Below are 7,412 nucleotides of genomic sequence, written 5' to 3'. Positions count from 1 at the left end.
CCCTCCCCTAGCTTATCTCTTCACGCTTCAGGCTCACTGCCTTTATTCCTGATGAAGGGCTTTTGCCCGAAACGTCGATTTCAAAGCTTCTTGGATGCTGCCTGAACTGCTTTGCTCTTCCAGCACCACTAATCCAGAACAAGATTTCCTATTCTCATACGCCATCCTGCCTTTAGAAGGGCTAACATACTATTTGCTTTGCTAATTGTAAAAACCCATTTGTTTGACTAAGAGAAATAAATTACAGGAAAAAAATCTTTTGTCCTTACTTGATCTGGTCTTCACATGAATCCAAACTCTCACGAATTGTAACTGTCCTCTCAAATAGCCTAGAAAACTATTCAATTGTGTCTACTCACTATGAATTGAAAAGTGTGGTGCTGGAAAACCACAGCAGGTTAGGCAGCATCCAATGAGCAGGAACACATTCCTGATGAAGGGCTTGTGCCCAAACGTTGACTCTCCTGCTCCTCGGATGCTGCTTGACCTGCTGTACTTTTCCAGTGCCACACCTTTCGACTCTGATCTCCAGCATCTACAGTCCTCACTTTCTTCTACTCACTATGAACACTAATAAAAGGAATTAAAACAGACAGGCCACATGGCATTGACTCAGTCATTGGAAATGACAATGAGAAACCTAGTCCTGTTCAATTTGCAACATCCTCTTTTGTAACATCTGGGGGCCTGTGCTAGAAGTAAGGAGATTTTCTACAGACCTGTTAAGCAACAGTGTGACATTGTCTGTAAGTTATGATTTTGTGAATGTATGTCGCGGACACCACTGTCACTATTGCTGGCTATGTCCTGCCCCATTTGACAGACCCAGCTGAGTCGCCGAACAGTGGTATACAGTCAAAGCCCTGAGATTCCTTAACATTGAGTCATAGAGTCATACAGCATGGAAACAGACCTTTCCGTCCAACTCATCTATGCCCTCCAAGTTTCCCAAACCAAATGAATCCCATTTGCTTCTGTTTGGCCCATATTCCTCGAAAATCTTTCTTACTCATGTAGCTATCCAAATGTCTTTTAAATGTTGTAACTGTACCTGCATCTATCACTTCCTCTGGCAGTTCTATCCAAATTTGAAACTCACTCTGTGGAAAAAGTCACCCCTCAGGTCCCTTTTAATCTCCTCTCACCTTAAAAATATGCCCTCTACTCCCCTACTCTGAGGAAAGACCTTTGACATTCAAATTATCTATGCCCGTCATGAATTTATAAACCTCTATAACGTCACCCCTCAAACTGTGGACTAATTGACTCCAGACCCATGACGTTTCATGGCACGGGGGCAAATTTAATTGAGGAAGCATCCTGCTGACCATGACCATCACAGCACACTGCCGCCCTCCCTCCGCCCACACCCCCCAAACACCTTCCAACTGATAATTAAATGTTTAATTCAATGCTGAACAATAGCTGGAAGATGTACTGAGGGTAGAAGGGGCACAGAATGTACTCTGGATGGGAGGCTTCAGCATCCATCATCAAGACTGGCACCACCTCTGACCATGTTGGTGCAGTTCTAATGAATACATTTGCTAGATTGGATGAGCAGCAGGTGATGAAGGTTTAAACAAGAGGGAAAACCCTACTTGGCTTTGTCTTCATGAGCCTACAGCTGCTGTTGTATTTTCATATTGCTAACATTTTTACAGTAGTGAAGACTACCATACATGGTAAGGTTCCATGTTAACACTGGCAGGTATCCCTCTTGCTTGGTACTCTGCATTCAATTCTGCCTCTCCCATGGTGGAACCCTTTCCTGCCTGTTTTCCTCACCTTCACATTGATAAACCCAGATGGGAACAGAATTCTCACTCGGAGCCAACAAATGGATTGATAGTCTCTTTAGAGTCTAGATTAGAGTGGTGATGGAAAAGCACAACAGGTCAGGCAGCATCCGAGGAGCAGGAAAATCGTTGTTTTGGGCAAAAGCTTTTTAGTCAAAGATCAATGAGAATTTAATTGTTTGGTAAGAGACTGTGGAAATAGCAATACTTGTTAATCTCAGGTTGGAATGTTTACAGGAGTATAGGATTTCTGAACAGGTTGAATAGAAAACTTCTGGAAGGTTTATAGCAGGAGGGCTCATGCCATGCAGTTGTAGTGCCCCTACCTCTGAGCCAGAAGGACTAGGTTCAAGTCCTACCTGCTGCAAAAACATATAATAATATCTATAATGTTTACAATAAATCTGGTAACAAAAAAGTGATTAGCCCTATTCCTCCTGTTTGGTAACTAGCTATTAGAAGAAAACTAGTCTTTAATAATTCCATGGCCTTTAAAAAGTATAGAAAATACACTTGGTGCAGGTACATGATAAACTGAGGGCAAGTTGTGACACTGAATTATTTCATCCAGCAAATTGCACCAGGAACAAGTGCAAGTTACATTCAGATTCCCAGGAAGTCCCAGGACAGCTTTAATGTGATGGAGACCTTAGACAAAAAGAGTCCTGCTCTGGAGATTGCTTTACTCAGTGGTGTAACTTTGCATGTTTTCAGGACCATTAATTAACACATTAACCTGGTGCAGTGCCTGCACTACTATATCATCTTTAAGTTGACTTAATCAAAACCAACAAAAATAATTTCCAATTACTTTGTCCTGACTTTCAAGTGAATTAGAAAGGAATGTTTCCTCTGCCCTATATGTTACTACATCAAAGGCCATTTGTTTAATTCATATAAAATTAAATAGGATATTGTCCTTTTGGACAAGACTGAACTTTCTCAACCATCTGTTTGAGCAGAGCCATTGATTTGATTAGACAATATATGTTCAAAATTTTCCAGGTTAAACAAGTTGCATTGAATTCAACATCTATTACTTTACATGAGAACTTGCAACACAATCACTTATTTTGAATACAACATTTAAAACTTCATAGGCTCCATGATATTCCTTTGGCAAGCAATTCTGGTCATTACAATTCACAGGAAAAAATGGTTTTGAGAATGCGCAACAATTTATTAAGAAAAAAGCTCTTTGACTGGCAAAATTTAGTTAATGAAGAAAAAATAATGAATTTCAGTCATGGATACATCAAAATCCAAAGGGTATTGTTTAAAGATTAGGTATTCTAGAATAGTAAGAGAGATTGCTTGTCAACAAGTATAAAACATTAAACAATTTTTCAGCGAGGACAAATTAATCAAATATAAATTGCAACAAAGGCTAATTCTTGGATGTTGTATTCAATTATCATTAGAACAGCTCTCACTGACAGCTACCTTACAAAATGCGCTATTTCTGTCACAGATCCCTCCATTGTAAGAAACCAGCTAGGAGTCCACTCATTGCACGATCATATTGGTGGCCAGGATATCATCCCACATTCCCCCCCTTCCTCCCCACCCCAATAGCTGCCATTGCCTCAGTTTCAAAAAGAAAAGTTTTAAGGTGCCAAAGCTACTTTGGTAGTGTTAATACCTTGAATTACTTTGGCAATGTTAAAGGAGTTCAGTCAGAGTACTCCAAAGTCTCTGACTCTAACTCAGAGTTGGATACTTTTTGAGAGTAATTCCAAACACTGAGTTTCAATTTCATAGCCAACTGCCGTGTAGTCAGTGAGTCTGGATTTCCAAGAATTCCCAACGTGCACCTTTTATTTTAGGTCCAGTCTCTGGTTGCTTGGGAACCAGAAGACCTGAATTTAATTGTCCATTGATCACGTTTGTACTTGTCACATCACTAATGTCATGTTTCTAATTCCTTCCTATGAGACTATGCCGACATAACCTCAATTTCTCACCCGTATTAAGAAAAGTGATGCAACAGTTAGTTTGGGTTTGAATTTAGTTGTTTGATACCTCACAATGTACCAGTGGGGTAGTTACTATTCAGCCAGATCACTGAAACCCACATTTTACTGTTCTAGCAAAAGGTCCTATTTTGCCAAATGAATAAATACATCTTAAGAAAGAACATTTCTGCTCAACAATGTCCCCCTCTCCAGTTCCTAACTACCTAATGGCAATAGTGCTGAAATTAACATGATTGATCATCAGTTTACTTTTGTGGGAAATTATTAATTATAAGCTTGTATTATACATATACAACATAGATTGCTTTTACCTCTATCTGTAGATGAAACACTTTAAACACAAATTTTGATTCTTGAGAGAAATTGTAATAAATATTTTAAAAGTATGGAAAATAATGTCTAGTTAAAAATGCAGAAAACACAGAAGGAATAGTCAAGATCCAATTTCAGAAGAGATTTCTTTCTCATTCCAAATTAGCACAAGTAGAAAAGAGCAAAACCTCCACAAATGCCATTCACTACATCAAATCTCAGCTCTTAATGAGACTCATGCGCTACGTATATGTAGTTCACCTCATAAAAATTCAAAAGCACCAAATTGTCATCTAGAAAGAACTCAGCCATAGGCAGCTTTCCAAATTCAGCACTTTATCTGCACTACTTTCATAACTATTCCAAGCACACTGGGCTACTAACTGACAAAGGGCTTTGACTTTCATCCAATCCTTTCTAGTCTGCAACTCATCTTCTTTGAAAATATGTTCAGCTATGTTTAAAAACTTGCAAATTTCATGTAAATTAGTACATTGTTAAATGCACAGACATAATATTAACCACAGAAGAGTTCATTGAAGTTCATGGTCTTGAAGTGCCAATTTTCTTGTGACTTGACTGTTAAATTGAAATTCTCTATTTCTGACAGTCTATGAATACTCAGACCTACACGGAACGTGACTGACTCCATTCAATACAGTAATGAAGGAACATTAATATAAAAAATAAAATGCTGGCAAAACATCTGTGGAGCAAGAAACAGTGTTAATATCTTGAGGCCAATATGACTCTTCTTTGGAACCTGAACTTGAGAATGAAAGAACACTGTTGTGCAGTATGAGCAGGACAAAGATCTCTCGCTTTGCTTTATTTCACAGTGATTCCGTGTGTTTACTTGCATGTTGTAAAGGATATGTTACCTTGCAAATGTTTAATTTATGTCATACTTGCATGGCCTGTAGACTAAGGTATAGTCACAAGTTACTGAGTGATTCTTGAATGATTTTATTGTCATGTGTATTTTACCGTGAGAAAAACAGTACAATGCAGTGTAAAGCTTTTCTACTGTCGCCTTGATCCTGATGGATCGCTATTTTGAATAGATTAAGAATAAGAGAAAAAAATAGAAAAATATAGCTTAAAGAGTGTCCATCAGTCCTCAGCCAGCTCAGCATCAACAATGCCTGTACTGCCACCCCTCTTCCACCACCTCGCTGCTGTCTACACTGGACCAAACCAACGTTGAAGTCACTCTTCAGGCAATATCTTTCGCCACGGGGCCGGTTCTCCTCCACCAACGCCGTATAGCTGTACCCACCAACACCACAGTCGCATCTTTCACTGTTGTGTCCACTTTGATCTTGCCAGGATGCCCTTCTGCCATCACTTCACCATCTCCAGCATCGGACCCAACCCAGTAGCCGATCCTCAGGTGCCATCTTTCACCACTGGGCCTATCTTGCCAACGTCGCCTCCGTCAATGTAGCAGCCGCCGAATCCAAAGCTATGTCCTGTACTTGCCTCAGAAAATTAAGTAAGGGCTCACTCTGGTCTGGGCTTACCTGCCACCACCATGAGTCCTGTTTAAAACAAAAGAATTCATACTTCTGATAAAGCAAAGGGTGAAAATAAGTACAGATGTGTTATGTGTTCATATAAAAACATTGTTAGTAGCAACTTGCTCCCTTTTGATGTTTGGAAATTGCAGTAATATTCTGCACACATGGTTCTTTTGGATGCTACATTTCCCACTGTGCATTAATTCTGCTATGCTCTGAATTATGATGAGGAATTGATAATATAACTTCATTCCCATGGTCTGTGTAAAATATCAAGTCTATATCATTCTCTGGGTGTTGAGCTAAATGGGGAAATAAGCATTTGTAAATTGTTATGCAAAGAGAGTCAAGAACAACTATATATCAAAAACTCTACCTTTGCAAACACAGCCAGAAAATTCATTAAATATAGGCACTCCAATAGCTCAGGCCCATGTTGTTCATAGTTTTCTAACCATTATCAATGCATCTAAATTTTTTGACAAAGTCATAAGAACTAGGTCAGGAAATGAACTGCATTTTTATAGTACTCAACTCAATTTTAAAATGCTGAAGAGAAAATAAAGACAGAAACTTTGTAAAAAGCAAATTAAGAAATCCACATGATTGGTAGAAGTGAACTCCATCATTTACAAAGACCTGCAAAAACACTCAGTCACCTAGGTTGTACCCCAAGTGCTGACCTTAATAACTACATGGTCCTTTTAGGCTTCCGTAAGGAAGAATCGATGAATATAACACTCGGTAGTGTACTGCATTCATCTATATACATTTCAACAGCAGCCAATCCCTTGATATTTTGGGGAAGGTTAGCAATCTGCCAAAATCATAAAGAGCACAAATGACTATATGCCTGTCATCATTCATTCAGATATCTATCAACACTTACGTCTAAACAGAATAAGAGAGATGATGTTATGATCCAACTAAAATGCATCATAATTCAGACAGATTGGCTTCTGCACTGGTAAATTGGGGAGCTGAGCTGAGCTGGATAATATCATCAATCTAACTCATTCAGTTGACTTAATTAGAACTTAAATTATTTCTGTTGTTGTGTCTTATACAAGCAGGAGAGAAGTGGGTGAATCTAATCTTTATAACTGGCCTGGTTTAATCTAGCAGGTCAGGCAGCATCCAAGGAGCAGGATAATCAACGTTTCATGCATAAATCCTTCATCAGCTAGACCTCCAGGGCAGAGGAGATGGCCTGGGGGGCTGCAATGAGAGAGAGACTCATTGACATCCTTGTAGAGAGAGGAGGAGAACTTCTTGGAAGATGCTTTGCAGTAAGGTTAAAATCAACCAATTAAAGGGAGTCAGGGGGCTGAGTTGAGTATGGTTGCCATTACAAAAGAGAAAGTGCTAGAAAAGCTAAAAGGTCTTAAAATTGATAAATCTCCTGGCCCTGATGGGTTACATCCTAGAGTTCTGAGGGAGGTGGCTGAGGAAATAGCGGAGGCATTGGTTGAGATCTTTCAAAAGTCACTGGAGTCAGGGAAAGTCCCAGATGATTGGAAGATCACTGTTGTAACCCCCTTGTTCAAGAAAGGATCAAGACAAAAGATGGAAAATTATAGGCCAATTAGCCTAAACTCGGTTGTTGGTAAAATTCTAGAATCCATCATTAAGGATGAAGTTTCTAAATTCTTGGAAGAGCAGGGTCAGATTAGAACAACAAACCCAACCACCCCGTGGCTCAACACTTTAACTCCCCCTCCCACTCCACCAAGGACATGCAGGTCCTTGGACTCCTCCATCGCCAGACCATAGCAACAGGACGGTTGGAGGAAGAGCGCCTCATC

General features: G+C 39.6%; 1 protein-coding gene across 3 annotated transcripts in view; it reads right to left on the bottom strand.

Moving 5' to 3' along the window:
• Positions 1–7,412, bottom strand: part of fndc4b (fibronectin type III domain containing 4b) — a 206,766-nt gene that overhangs the window by 123,493 nt on the left and 75,861 nt on the right. The window contains exon 2 of one of the 3 annotated variants that reach the window (XM_043682520.1): positions 5,367–5,628. The exons of the other annotated variants lie outside the window; for them this stretch is intronic. The gene's annotated coding sequence lies outside the window, so the exon portion shown is untranslated. The remainder of the gene's footprint in view (positions 1–5,366; positions 5,629–7,412) is intronic. 3 annotated transcript variants of the gene reach the window in all.

Source organism: Chiloscyllium plagiosum, chromosome 3, assembly GCF_004010195.1.
Source record: "Chiloscyllium plagiosum isolate BGI_BamShark_2017 chromosome 3, ASM401019v2, whole genome shotgun sequence".
NCBI classification, from domain to species: Eukaryota; Metazoa; Chordata; class Chondrichthyes; order Orectolobiformes; family Hemiscylliidae; genus Chiloscyllium; species Chiloscyllium plagiosum.
The sequence above is the reverse complement of the archived record's forward strand: the minus strand, read 5'-3'. Positions and strand labels throughout refer to the sequence as shown.